This window comes from Juglans microcarpa x Juglans regia, chromosome 6D (genome assembly GCF_004785595.1).
Source record: "Juglans microcarpa x Juglans regia isolate MS1-56 chromosome 6D, Jm3101_v1.0, whole genome shotgun sequence".
Lineage (NCBI taxonomy): Eukaryota > Viridiplantae > Streptophyta > Magnoliopsida > Fagales > Juglandaceae > Juglans > Juglans microcarpa x Juglans regia.
In genome coordinates this window covers 21121128-21136044 of record NC_054604.1, presented here as the reverse complement: position 1 = coordinate 21136044, position 14917 = coordinate 21121128, and the positions used below count along the sequence as shown (strand labels likewise).

Below are 14917 nucleotides of genomic sequence, written 5' to 3'. Positions count from 1 at the left end.
CGCAACCTCTTCCTGCAAAGACACTAGCTCGGCCTCCAACCTCTCGACCTCCTGCCTAGATTGATCGAGCTTCCTTTGCAAATTCGCCACAATGCCGTCATGACAGGACTGTTCCTCATGTGAAATTTAAGCTCACCCTTAATGGCCTCAAGCCAGGCCTCCATTCAGCCTACCTCACCATGGTGGGCGTCGAACTCCAACTAGAGCTCATGGTAGGAAACTTCAGCTTGTAAGGCTCTCTCCGTATACCTAATGCCACTAGTCCTCGCCCTCTTCAACTCCTTCTCTAACCTATTGCCACGATCACATTCAGAGTCCCGTTCTTCCTCCAGCCAACTAGCTTCAAGAAAGTATCTCTCTGATTTCTCCCACTCATCCACCAGCTCTCAATGGAGTTGTCTAACTCCATTTCTTGCTAATAGAGGGTGACCAGCTCAGAATAGGCGGCTTCCGATTTCTCCAACTCGACCTCCGTCTTGACAGTTTGCTTGGCCCTCTCCATAATGGAATAAGAGGAATGAACCTGCCCTTCTTGTTAGGCTTGGCGACAAATGACCCAAGCTGCTAATGAGCGAACCCCCTACAATGCCCAAAGGGCTATTTATAAGCAATATTACCAGAAAGAACACATGACGGAAGTAAAGGGACATATCGTGGAAGGGAAACACTCAAGGTCAACAATGGTCTGACGCAAAGTCAGATCTTTAGAGTCATCAACTAGTGGGGTAGACACTGAAGGGCCCGGTTGGGAAAGACCATGCGTTTTTTGAAGAACTGGGTCCCTCACCTGCAAAACTTGGCAAGAGACTGCTTGTCCCTCTAAGATGACCTGACGGGGTAGCAAGGGAGAGGATCGAAGCAGAAATCACTCCTGTCGTAGTTATGGCCTAACCCTTCGTTCTTCTAGCATCATTCACTACAACCTTGCTAGGACATGATGCGAGAAAAGGGGTCTCCTCAAAGTAAGGTGATGAGCAAAGCCCCTGCCTCCAGCAGGATATCGGATGGAGAAGGGGAAACAATCGTTTTTCCCCCTGTTGGGCCCCGAGGCTTAAAGGATCATCTGCGCCAAGACCCCGAAGAAACATCTCACCCCCAGGAAGCGTAGGTGAGACCGAAGAAGGGATGATAGTCGTAACCTTGACACCTCCAGAGAAGGAACGATGAACTGGAGGAGAATGTGCTTTCTCACCACCTCCCTGCACCTTCGCAGGGTCACTCAACGCCAATGGCAGAGGTCTTGAATCTCTCAAACATCACCCTCGCAGGTGGGCCAGGGACTTGTTTGAAATGGGTGCAAAACACTCAGGGCCTAGAGATGGATAGATGTCCTTTTGCCCCTACTCGAAGATCTTTCCCAAGTGGCCAAACCTCAATGGAGAGGATTGGGCCTGCACCCAAGTGCTGGGGTAGGATGAGAAACGTGGTTGTAGTGAAGTAAAGTCCCCCTTTTGGTTAACGGTGTCATGATCGGTAAACAACCTGCCCCGAACCTCTTTAGAATCAAGAGCGCTAGCAGCACAGGGGCCCAGAACCATGTTAATGTCCCCTTCCCTCAATTAAGGATCTTTGTCAAACGATTGAAGAAGGGCAACAGAGCTTAAACCGAGACGACTACAACCATCCTTTGGAACAACGTTACTATAGCCAAGGCACGACCTGCCGCTAACCTTACCTTGGTCACGAGGGCCAACGTGCTTTCTTCCCTTTCTATTCAAAAGGAACCACGGCAAGCCTCTTTGGACCACGAAGTGGAGAAGTTTTCTCCACGTCAAAGGAAGGGTGGCCGATAAGCCGCGACTATTTCTGGGAGACTAGGATGCTGTCTATGTTCTCCTGGTAAGGAGTCCGTCAAACTAAATTGCCTCTGGATTCCCCATAATCCACGAATAGACAAAATCTAAGCGACCCTCTTCCCTCCTGGAGAGGGCCTCATTGAAATCTTAATTTCTTGGAATGCGACCCCATATGGATCGAACTATAAATTCACGGTGGCTGGCCTTGTTCATAGGATATTCCCAACCAAAATTAGGCCCGAATAAAAACTTATTATGCCAGTCCTTAAAGTGGGAAAAACTAGGCTCCAAACGCACCACATGGGAACCCATCTGCGAACAAAAACTGCACTGGTTCCCCTCTAAAGGTCAGATGTCATGTGTATAGACAAACTCGCGGGCTATAAGATCTGGGTACTCATCACATGTGGGCTCTAACACTGAGCGCCACACCACACAATAAGAAAGTAAAATCCTCCAAGCATTAGGAAAAAGTTTGAAAGCCAACCCCAGGTAGTCTTGGACCTCATGAACATGGCAACAAAAAGGGAGTCGTAACCCCATCAAAAACATTCTGACGTATAGGGCCACATGCTCAAAAAATCCCCCCGAGTCGACTGCGGCACAATGGGTGCCAGGAGAAATCAAGCCAGCAGAGTCTAGGATCCCATATAAGTCCCTCTTTGAGTCAAACTCTACCGATGTAGTAGTTGCGGACTATTAACTTCTTTTGAACCTCTCAACCTAAGGAGAGCTCACATTGTTGGACCCATTTAGGGATTCGCCAATCGGATGATGGAATAAAAAGGGTCCAAGGAGAAGGGAAGCATATGCAATAAGAAAACTCTAGAGAAGTCAGAAAAGTGATATGTATAGAAGAGACACGAAGGGTTAAAGGAATGACAGCGAGGGTCAGCACAGCTGAAAAAAGACACATGGATCCCACAAGTCGCGCTACATGAGGGAACATGAGGAAGGTGAAGCAGCAGTCATCACCCTCAACCTGAGGAAAACCGATCTTGGCTATAGAATGCAAATCGATTGCCAAAGAGGTACAAAAAAGAGAGGAGAAGAGAAAAGGTGTAATTACAGCCGCATGCATGTGATAGGAATTTTTGAGGTAATTGTTTGGCCTGATTCCTACCATAGAGAAATGACCTAGCCCCTCCGTGGATTCAACCCGCTTAGATTAGTTACCCTATGCACGAAAAAGAGAGCAAGGGCGGGCCCCAAAGAGACCTTCTATTGTGGGTGAGAACCAGCCCATCAAGGGACAAATAGCATACCGAGATGGTCGTTCAATCGCATCCTGGTGCGGCACCACAGGGGGAAGGGACACTTTCAAACCTGCCTGACATACTCTAACTAGCTAAGTCATTAGAAAGTCAATTAAGAATGGCCCTCCATACCTCAGACTCAGTGGGGGTTAATGCATTAAATGCTACAAATTGCCCTCTCATGGAATGTGCCTATGTTAGACCACGCTGCTCCAGAAGTCCAAATGGGTTACCGCATTAACTGCTATGATGTGCCTTCTCAGAGGTAGGAGTTGTCAGGCCACCCGGAGCAAGAGAAACTACATCAACCTCCAAACAAGATACATGTACAAAAAAAAAAAAAAGAGCAAGGAAGGTACAAACTCTTTCTCTAGCTCTCTTTTAGAACATACAACAAAACAAAGGATGAACGTAGGCATCAGAGTGACGATCCCTGCCATTGCTCGGGACCATCACTCTTTTGAACAACTTATTGGTGGAATTTCCAAGGCAAGCGTGTGAAGGAGGTGGGAGACTACTCAATAGAGGAGATGTTGCGCTAGGAGATGATATGTAGGACTGGGAGAGATGATGTCAATGAAATGTGAGAGACTTCTCGATGAACAAAGGAAACGTTGGACGGAGTTATCTGGAGGAGGTGTCGTGATATAGAGTAGATTTGTGCATGTAAAAAGAGAAAAGGGCAAAGCTTTTAATTAATTGAAATTTGTTTGGGTATTTTCACTCATTGACAGTTTTCTTTAAAATTGAAACTACGTTCCACACTTTCTGAAACAACACATTTTAGGAAGAGCATCAAAATGATTTTTTTTCTTAAATGTACTTTTTGAAGTTTTTATAATTAAAAATTATTTTAATAAGTAACAACCAAATAAGTTAATTTTATTGTTAAACAACTTTTAAGATTATTTACTCACTTTTTAACACTCTCAATGCAAATCCAAACATTCTCTAAATTAAAGGTTTATATATTTAGTACCCTAATATGTCGCTGTTGACTTGTCTCTTTTTTCATAACTAAGACATAGAAACGACATTAGAGGAATGGTTAATGGGCTTTGAAACTATAAATGATATTCTACTCTAAAAGAGATGTAGAATAGGAGTGTTGATAAGTGTGACTTTTATGTGATTTTTATTATTTTTTTATTATGAAAAGTGTCAGTTTTCCTTCAATTCTATTGATTTTATTTTATTTATATATATATTTTTTTATTTTCTTGGATTTGAAGAAATGAGAAGATTTAGTACGAAATGAGAGCATTTTTGTACAAAAGAAGAGACTACGGATCCAGACCGATGAGAGACGACGAGATCTGAAGAGAGCCGATGAGATTTAGGCCAGAAGACTTGTCGACAAACCTCTAGGCAGTTAGATTAGGCGACCGGTCTAACTGACCAACTTAAAAGACTAACCTAAACAACATCGTGAGCAACAACTTGTAAAGGGCTTGAAAGTAATTTTTATCAAGAAAAAAAAAAGAAATCACAGAAGGAATCTACAAGAAGTCCAAGTTTAGAATACATTAGGAGACAGTCTAGACATGCTTGAGTGTTTTGATCATAACTTTTTACTCATATATCTGATAGATGTGATTTTGGATGGGTTGGAAAGCTGACTTAAAGTGCTACAATTTTATCTCTAATAAGGATTTCTAAGTTCTGACTCCTGGAGCGCATATGAGGCTACCAAAAATTAGTCCTAAAAGTTAGGCCATTTTTTAAGCGGAAATCATTAAAACGTTAGGGTTTCTTTTGTGCCCTATATAAACAAATCATTAGCACGAAATTAAAAGAGGAGGCTCTGAGTTTTAGAGTAAAATATTTCAGAGTTTATTCTTTAAGTTTCTTTCAAGGAGACGGATTTGAGAAGTAGAGGAAAGAGTCGCATGCTTCATCAACTGACTCCAACAAAGAACACTAGTTTTATTCTTTTTCTTTTTAATTTCATTATGAACTAATTTTATTTTTTAGAGCTTTGATGTAGTCTAGAATTGAACACACAATTTATGTTCTAAATTATTTTATTTTCAATATTTTCATGATTGAGTGTTTATTCTTTGTTCTTAATGCTTGCAATTTTCTAACTAATTATTATTTGATCTATTAAATTGCACTGAGATTGAGATGTGATTTGTGATTAGATTTCTAGAATTAAGCACCATTAGTTGAGCGAAAGTAGAGATACTTTACCGCGATTAGTGTGATTTTTAAGAAAAATCCAAAAAGCTTAACGAGCCTCCAATTAGTTAAATTCACATAGAGATATGAAGTTATTAGTTGGAGATATTTTTAGTATTGTTCGAAAGAAAATATTGAATAGTTAAGGAATTTTTATCATGAATTTAGAATAATTGGAATTCTATAACAAGGAAGAATAAATTGTGTGAGATTTATTAGATGAAATCAAACGCTCTAGATCTATTTTTATTATTTTTAAAAAATCTAACTTTTACTGCTCTTTTCTTCAATTTAATTTAAATAATCTATTCCTTAAATTTCGGTTTTTCAAATAGTGATTAATTTAGTAAATTTCAATACTCAATAACATAATTAATTTTGTGGGTTCAACATTCGTTTTCTTTAAAATATTTTACTATTTATTACGATTCTGTGCATTTGCAGATATTTTTATACGAACAAGTGTAACAAAAGTTTGATTCTCATATTGACCATTGACTAATGGAAATGAGTTGTTGGACTTCTAATTGCATCCAACGCAAAAAATTATAATAAATAACGCTTTTGTTTTGAGTGGTTTGGATTTAGAGATGTGTTGAGATGTTTTGTGAATAGTAGAATAAAAGTTGAATTGTTTATTTTATTTGGGTGAAAATTTGAAAAAATTATTTTGAGATTTGAAAAAGTTGAATTATTTATTATATTTTGTAGGAAAATTTGATAAAATTATAATGATGAGATAAGATGAGTTAAAATGAGTTTTGAATTCAAACAAGGCTTAACTATAAAAAGCTAATTCCGACATTTTTTAAATATTTGTGTGCACTTACTTTGAGTCCTACAATCCACTTTTTTTTTTCTTTTTATAAACAAATAATTTCATTACATTAATCAAAATTACAGTATAGGTAAGTGGGTCGGGTATGTTGTTTGACTCTATTTAGATAGTGAAAATATTTCATCTCATCTTATTATTATAGTATTAAAAATAATATTATAATAATATTTTATTTAATTTTGATGTCAATTCACTATCTAAATAGTACCTTAGACAACGAGACTCAAGGCCACTAGCCATGACTATGGATCTGAATGCCACGGTTGTGGTTTAAGGCATGCCACAATTGTGGTTGGAGAAGACGAGCTGCGCCACGACCGAAGTTTGAGACGACAAGAAGACATCCGAGAGAGAACAAAGAATGAAATAAGAAGAATAAGAAATTGAAGAATAAAATGAGAGGAATGAAAAAAGGAGAAAAATCGTGCTGCAAGTAAAAATTAATTTTTTTTTTTTAAATTATATTTAATTTTTAAAAATATATACATCTCTCCCACTTTAAACTTGAAATTTGGATAAGAATGCGAAGAAATCTTAATCGTTACGTATATATTATATTACTCACGCGACAAGCGCATTTTTATTAACTTGAAAAAATCAATAGTTTTTTATTTATAAGAAAAAGTACACTTTGCCCTCATTATTTAATTCTGAATGTTAACATGATCCAAAAACTAGCTGAACATAGGGGCAACCTTGACTACCGGATTTTCATAAAAGAAACAAAGTGTAGGTTTTGGTAGTACTTGGATTATGCATTATGTCAATTATAGTAATTTAGAGTTCAAAATATAAATAATGGTAGATTGAAAGTGCAATATATATATATATATATATATATATATATATATATGATCTTTTATAACATGAAACCTAAGGACAAACAAAAAGTTTATCAACAGAAAGATCATATTTTAAGACACTAAACACGATAAGTAATTATTAATTTTATTTAATATATATAAATAAACAAGATTATTTGCGAAGTTGCTCAGGAATAACTTAGCTAAACTCGAGTTTAACTCGATTAATTTTCTGAAAGTGCACCTAGGTAATTCAAGGGAAGTTCCCCTAAACCGATAACCCTTAAAAAATTACTTGTACCTCAGAGGATTCGACCTTAAACCTGGAGTGAGAATAGAGCCATGACCAAGACCAGCTAACCCCTAGGGGTTCCATTGTGCGTAAAAACCAAGGGGAAATTAGAACAAAGTGGTTCGGTAACAATAAAAGACTAAAAACTAAACAGTTCTGGAATGGCCCCCATTCATAGCAAGCTTAGCAGGAGGAGAAGAACAGATATACATCTCAACTGGCCAAGATGATCTGTATATGATATATATATATATATATATATATATATATATAAGAAAGCTATATGGAAATTATGTCGGCCAACTGTATTTGCCACAGCGTCGCAGAAATCATAAAAAAGTATGGTTTATTTATAAGAAAACCAGAATCAGCATAGAGTAAACATGATTAAATTCAGTGAGTTATAAAAGATCATTTCCACTTCTTGAACTTTCCCCCCCATGCTTGCCATGCTTCCCGACCTTGCCAAACTTCCCGTGCTTGAATTTGCCATGCTTTCCAAAATTGCCGCCAAGCGAGTGGGAGCCATGTGGAACGTGCGCGCCATGGGCAAGATGCTGAACACCATAAGAAGCGCCATGTGGAGCGTGCGCACCATGGGTAAGATGCTGAGCACCATAAGCAACTGCAGCTGCAGCAGCACCCCCAGCTAGCAAGGCCCCCATGCCATGTCCTGATGAACCCGAGCCATGTCCTGATGAAAACAAATGACAGCTCAACAACTTCTATAATGAAACCAATAATAACATGAAGAAAACTGCTGCGTGGCTTTTGGAACAAAACAGATGTGAAAGCAAGATTGAAGAGATGCAATTGAAACAATAGATCAAAAGATTTATTTTATCTCTTATTTGACTACTTTTCTTTATCATTTGAATAGTTGTTAGACTAGTTAGTATTTAATTATCTTCAAGATAACTATGAAAAAAAGCCTAGTTACGTATAGGACTTGTAATCCTTATTTAAACCTTCGGCATTCAATAAGAAAGGCACCAACGATATTTTGATAAAAGCAACGTTTGTGTTGGTGTTTTTTTTAGGGTTCCATACAAAAATCCTAAGAGGTCTAGGATTCCTTTTCAATCCTACTGATTCTCCAATTTGTTACGTGGCTGGATCAGAAAAGATTTCCACAAAAACAGGGCGGCAAAAATGAAGTTTGAGAAAACGTTCCTAAAACCGAAAAAGTTTTATTCCTAAAACAAAAAAAGTTCCAATATCAAGAGCTATAAGAGCTCATAGCAACATGGCCTGAAAGAATCATAGGGTAACCAGCTGACCCGGTTTGTATTCACAACCCATCTCAACTCATCTCACTACTATTCATTACTATTCATCAACTTTAACTCACAAATCTCACTATTATTTACAACCCATCTCAACTCATCTTCGAATCCAAACGACACCTAAATGATGATCATGTTAAACAAACAATTTAGATAAGGATATCTTCCATAAACTTGAAGAAGGGGTGCACATTGAGAACACATATAATAGTACATTAACTTTTTTTCCTTTTTAATTAGAAAGAATGAAGTGTCTTACTAATAACATATCGACCACAACGACCAGTTTTTCTATAAAGAATATAATTTTTTAGAATATCTGAGACTAGCTAATTCGCTTGGAGAGCAAAGGTGGCTTGCTAATCAGTCAGCCCACTTGAATTACTTCTTAAATTATTGAAATTGGATTATATTTGGGTCTTTACCTGACTGATGTGGAGCAGATTGTCCAGGATACCCAGATGGTTGGTGTGCACCAGGAGGATAGCCTTGAGGCGGGTAGCCTTGTGGCGGGTAGCCTTGAGGTGGGTAGCCTTGTGGCGGGTAGCTTTGAGGCGGGTAGCCTTGTGGCGGGTAGCCTTGTTGAGGGTAGCCTTGTTGAGGGTATGCTCCAGGCGGGTACGCCCCAGGAGCTGGAGCGTGCTGACCAGGAGGATATCCAGAAGCACCGGGAAGCAGGTGCGAGAATAACCCTTTGTCAGATTCATCATGCTTATCCTTTCCACCACCCATGTTTCTTTTTTTTTGGCAAAGTAATGAAGCTGCAAAATCAATGAGAGAAATAAATGCATGCTTATGTGTTCTCAAGACAGATTGGTTTGGGGAGACAAATATTAATTACTCTCCTGAGACTAAAGGCAGGTTTGGGGCAGAAGACAAAACACAAAATTCTATTCTCATCTCATCATTACACATTTTTCAAATCCCCATACAAAATATAATAAACAATTCAACTTTTTCAAATCCCAAAACAATAATAATATTAAAACATAATATTTTAAATACAAAACAAAACATAAATTCTCATCTCACCCCCCAAACCTGCCCTAAACTTCCCCTTGATATGTTACACAATTCAAAATCGAAGTATAAGCATAGAACCTTGGTATAAGGTTTATGATCTCAAGCATTATTTGGAGATCACCACAACCAAAATTTCTACACATTTTATGCAGTTAGCAAATTACTCGAAGTTCGAAATAAAAAAACGTGGGGCTTCATTATTAATCAATTCAGCTTCTACCGACGTTTATGCTTACCATCAGCAGGCATTTTATCTTATAAAACTATTTAATGACAGGCATCCATACGACTACTAAAAACTAAATGTCGATTAAATCAGCATAACAACACTCCTGAACTTAAAATTCGAAATGCTATGCATTTCAGAGTTCCATAACAATTCGAGCAAATAAACTTACTAGATCAACCACACAGATCATGGTTTATCCTACAGCAAAAGGGAATTCACAGATCCGAAGTCAAGCCTTTCTCTAATACATGGGATGATTCATGATTATCGTTCACAGGTATCCTAGGAAGAAAAGTTAGCAAAGAAAGAGAATCCAGGTCAAAGATTCGTTCTCTCCATATGCAAACAACAAACGTAGAAATCTACCCATTTAAATCCCCGAGACAGAAATAGCTTACCGATTAACAAGTGTAAAATGACAGATTAACAAACAGAGGAAGGGAGAGAGAGAGAGAGAGAGAGAGAGAGAGAGAGATCCCTTACCAACTGTTTTCTGATCGAGAGAGCGCAGAGCAAAAGAATGCGAAAAGAAAAGGATGGAAAGCAGGAATTATTTGAACAGTATTTTGTATGGGATAAGAACGCGGAATTGACGCGTCGACGCGTGCATATTGCGTGCCTAATGACACGTGGAAGCTACGGTTTAGGTCAACGAATATGACTTAGCCCTTAAGAGTAGCTTATTTGGATTATATCTAATCTCATTTTATCTTATTCTTAAACATAATTTAAATATAAAATTTTTAAATTAATTATTATAATTTTTTTAAGTTTATCATTACAATTTTTTCAAATTTTTAAATAAAAAATAAAAAATAATTTTAACTTTTTTAAATTTCTAAATAAAAATTATATTTTTATAATATTTTAATTTTATAATATTTTTTATTCAAAATTTTCTCTCCTTTCTCAAAATCTAAAAAATACTTATCTCAAACTATTTCACTACTATTTATAAATTATCTTATTATTATTCATAAAATTTTTATCTCATCTCAAAACTAACTGAAAATTTTCAAAATTTTCATAAACACAGAACGTGCATCATATCGTATTCGTTTCCACGTCTCTCGACTCATTTGCCTGCATTCTCATTGGTTGTGTTTTTTTTAGGGTAGTTTATTGGCATACTAATAGGTTGCCAATGCACATGGCGCCAAAATAATAATAATAATAATAATAATCATTGCTAATAAAAACCCTGCCATATAAAAGATGAACCATACACTTAATTATCGGAATGTCCACTAAAAGATTTCTAATTGTTGAATATGAAATGAAGTAGGACCTAGCCTATTAAAAATGAAAACATTATAGACACAAATGAATCCCACAAAAGGATTCATGTTAGTGTGCCACATCTCTCCCTATTTCTTTTTCTCTTTCTTTCTTCCCTTCCCCCATGCCCGCCACCCCTGCCTTCTCCTTGTGTCCTCTCTCCGTGCCGGCCATGGTGGTCAGGGACCACCTCAGGGTGGGCAGAAGACACCAGAAGTCTAAGAGGCACCGCCGGTGTGGAGCTCATGACAGCTCGCTGTACATGTTGGTGCGCATTTCGCACACTGTGTGCGTGGTCAACCGTTGTGTGGCCGGCGCGGCCAGGGTGTTGCGATCTATGCTAACGGCTTGCATGGTGGACGGTTGCCATCCTTTTGCCGTCTGTGGTGGTCGAGAACCACCCTGGGAGGGAGAAATAGAGGGGAAAATGGGCGCATGATGTGTCTGTGGTCAACCATTGCGTGGCAGCCGCTAGGTGGTCGGGGTGGTTGGGATCTGAGTCGATGGCTTGTGTGGTCGATGGTCGCCGCCCTTTGACTAGCCCTTTGACTATCTGTGGTGGTCAGGAACCACCCCGGGAGGGAGAAAGAGAGAGGGAAAAGGGGGAGGAGGAGGAGGGGAGAGGCAAGAGGAGATGGGGGAGAAAGAGAAAGAGAAGAAAAAGAAGAAGAAGGAAGACGTGTGCCACATCAATATGTGTGATCCTTTTGTATCTCCAGCAATACTATTAAAATTCTATTTTCAAAAATAAAAAGAAGAGACAAATAAGGAAAGTTGATTGACTTTCGAAAGTGATATAAAATCTTTTCAATTTTTGTTGTTTAAATTGTTATGGTGTCAAAATAATCTACGGGTTTTTTCACGGTCGCTTGTAAATAAATTGATATTTATTCCTCCACCCTATCTCTTTTAAAAGGAGCTTCCAACAGGTATCATGTAGCACATTACTCCTTGCACACATACTTCTTGATCTTTCTCACCTCATATACCACTAGTTCTATTGTCTCTTAAACTACACCGCTGGACGAGCCAACCACACTTGCCATCACAAGCAACTCCAAATATCGGACGCCGTCATTGTGGTGTGGTTTAGATAATGAGATGAGATGAAATAGTTTTAGATAAAAGCTGAATAAAATATTATTAGAATATTATATTTTAATATTATTATTATTTTAGGATTTGAAAAAGTTGAATTGTTTATTTTATTTTGTATGAGAATTTGAAAAATTGTAATGATGAGATGAGATAAAATATTTTCACTATCCAAATGAGGTCTATATGTAAAATTCCTCCATTTTTATTGTTTTCTCTATTTTGTTAGGCCCATCAATGGCGGATCCAAAAATTTATCGTCGATGGATGAATTTATATTATACTAATAATAATAATAATAATAATTTTGTTTATATGTAATATATAACATTCATATATAATTTATAAAATAGAATACATGCAACATCATAAATGATGTAAAAAAAAATATATCAACATTTTTGTTAATAATAGAATATAAATAATAAAATCTACCTATTTCTATCAGTTCAAATTTTTTAGACAAATGTGATTTGAAATGGTATTAGAGCAGATGTTTTGAGTATGAACCCTGACTCTACACTTTACTCAATTAATTAAATATTCTACGCATTGGGTACACTCATTGAGAGAGAGTTTGGCCACACATGAGGAGAGTTTTTTTTTTTAATATTTTTTATAGCAAAATAAAGCTTTATTGCAAAGAATAGCTGACAACTAATTATCAGCCCAAATGACCGGAGCAATAATACTAGGAAAAGATCCCCACCTAACACTAATGTCAATTACATTCCAAGCAAATTTTGCAAGCTATGAGCAGCTTCATTTTCCATTCTTCCAACATATTGAATGGTACAGCTATTGAATCTCTACATTAGTTCTCTAACATCTTTAATAATGTTGCCCAACGGAGACATATAATCTGTTGTAAGTTGAAGCTCTTTCACTAACATAAGAGAATCACTCTCTTTTATCGTATCTTTTATTTATAAGTGAACACTTAGCTGTAAGCCTTGAAGTATGAGTTCCGCTTTGGAGTGGATATGCTATTCTACTGAGAGTAACGGACACCAATAGCATATAGACATATAAACACTCCACATAATAAGCTCATGAGCTGCATCACGGTAGATCAGAGAAAAAAAAATCCCATTATGCTCCTAAACCTACGGCTGCTTTGCTCATCCCTCACACCTCCATCCTATCACAACCCAGAAATCCTTCATCCCCTCAACCTTCATACTTCCAACCCAGAATCATGGATTTCTATTTAGTCCATTGAAACCAGTATATTTTTTTATGAAATCTTTTTAATTTGAACCTGGGTGAATCTGTTCTAGTTTAAAAAAAATTATTTCAGATTTTTTTTTTTGCACATTCTTCACTTGGGTGAATCTATTCTTGTTTTAAAAAAAAATTAGAAAACATCTTGCTAAGAAAATACTACTAAGACCGATAGAATGAAAACAATTTTTTTGCACCATTTCTGCACCTGGGTGAAACCTATTCTTATTTGAACCCCATACATTTTTGCACCATAAATTTGTTCTTGTTTACAAAAATTTGGGACAGGGAAAAGATAAAAGATGAGTCTCGTCTTTACTTCATACTCAGCTACTGAAAAGCACCGAACAACAATCATAATGATTGCCATTATGATCAAACTCCATTTTGCATACCTTCCTTTTCAAAGCTAGTTTTGTTGACGTTTAATGATATGTATATGCTGTGAGCATCATTTATGGAGTTGTGCCATCAAAATCCATGGCCTAGATTGCAGGGATGCTCTATAATCCGTGACTAGGGAGGGAAGTGAGCGGTGACTGGAGCTCAGGAGTGAGCGAAGAGAGGGTTCGGTTTGTTTTTTCCACAAATAGAGGGTTTGAAGAGAGGGGAAAGGGGACTTTCGTGGTATCCTCTATTTCGTGATTTAAGATAAGTTTTCTAAGAAGTCTATGTGGCAATATTTCATTAGAGGCTGTTTTTTAGGCATCATCGGACTAACCTATTTAAAGATTTTCTCTTGAAGTATTGCTAGTAGTTCAACTTCAATAGGATCATTAACTTCATTCTCCTTTTTGCTAGCTGTCATTATTACCGATCCTCTATCATCTCTGATAATAATCCATACACCAGCACTGTGTTGCTCAACAAACATAACCCATGCACATTAAGTTTCATTGTTCCTTGAGGTGGAGGCTCCCATCTGTAGCAACTTTTGTTCATCTTGATAGGCCTTCCTCTTAGATCTTTATAATTCTTTTGTAAAGCAAGAGTGTGGCTAATTACACGATCAGGTGTCAGAGTCTTCTGCTCATAAACCAGCTGGTTTCTTCTGTACCAACAACTCCATGCTATAAGAAAGAATAGCTCAACATCCTTTCTTTGACATTTCTCCTTGACCTGGCTAGCAATCTCCACGAAATCATAATTAGAATCAGATATTTGTAGTGCAGGAAGGTGTTGTTTCCAACTATTTTTAAGTATAGGACAGTACCAAAGTGCATGTGTTGTATCTTCCACTGCATTTTTACAAAACTGGCAGTTGGCATCATTAATCACCTTCCTCTTCAGTAAGTTATGTCTTGTTGGTACCCCTTATTTACATGCTCTCCAAACAAATACTTTGACTTTATTTGGAAGCTGAAATTTTCAAAGTTCTTTCTAGATTGTCTTCTGTCTCCCAGCATTAGAGCTCTCTCCTTGTTTACTCTCTAGCTTCATGTCTCTAAAAAGTCTATAAGCACTTCTTACACTAAACATGTCATTATGCTTAGGGGTCCATGTAAGAATGTCTTCGTTTTCACTTGAAATGAGTAAGATCTTAAGGACCTTATTTGTAGCAGCTTGTGGTAGCAGAGTCCTCACCTTTTTCACATCCCACCCTTTAGTATGCCCAT

At 37.4% G+C, this 14917-nt stretch overlaps 1 pseudogene; it reads right to left on the bottom strand.

Moving 5' to 3' along the window:
* Positions 1–7491: 7491 nt before the first annotated feature.
* On the bottom strand, positions 7492–9834 carry LOC121234999 (annotated as a pseudogene).
* Between the last annotated feature and the right edge of the window lie 5083 nt (positions 9835–14917).